We start from the raw sequence: 685 nt of genomic DNA, 5'->3' as shown, positions 1-685 counted from the left end.
ATATACCCTCAAATAGACAATGTTGACCTTGAATGAGCAAGTGTGACCTTGACCCTGGAGGTAGGGGTCTGGTTGTTGCGCATCATCGTCTTATTATAACAAACATTTGTGCCAAGTTATTTCAAATTCCTTCAATAAATGACAAAGTTATGGACCGGACACGAAATATACCCTGTAACAGGCTATGTTAATATTTGACCTCCAAGTGTGACCTTGACCTTGGAGGCAGGTGACCTGTTGTTGCGCATGACACATCTTCTCATTATTGTGAGCAATTGTGGCAAGTATTCACGAAATCCCTTTAGAGATAGGAAAGTTATAGACCGGACACGAGTCTCACATTTTAGCCTTTATCTCTCGTGATTTCATTGTCATTGACCCTAAAGCATCCTTAAAATCGATATCCTGTTGTTCACATTCATAAATCGGACATGTAGGCCGAATTTCTGAAACATAAAATATAATTATTATTAGATATACATATAGTATCCCAATAATTATGTTAGTTGATATCAAATCAATAATTTAAGCAGTGTTCGAAATTAGCAGTAGTCCGAGAGCCCGACTACTAAATTTCTCCTCGGGCTATCAACTTTTCACAGTAACAAGCCCGACCAGGCTACTGTATTTTCAGAGGCAATATAAACAACTGTTTTGAACAAATGAATCGTGCTAGTGAAATGTC

The sequence above is a fragment of the Ruditapes philippinarum genome, unplaced genomic scaffold, assembly GCF_026571515.1.
Source record: "Ruditapes philippinarum isolate M1 unplaced genomic scaffold, ASM2657151v2 ctg561_1_1_1_1, whole genome shotgun sequence".
Taxonomy (NCBI): domain Eukaryota; kingdom Metazoa; phylum Mollusca; class Bivalvia; order Venerida; family Veneridae; genus Ruditapes; species Ruditapes philippinarum.
The sequence above is the reverse complement of the archived record's forward strand: the minus strand, read 5'-3'. Positions refer to the sequence as shown.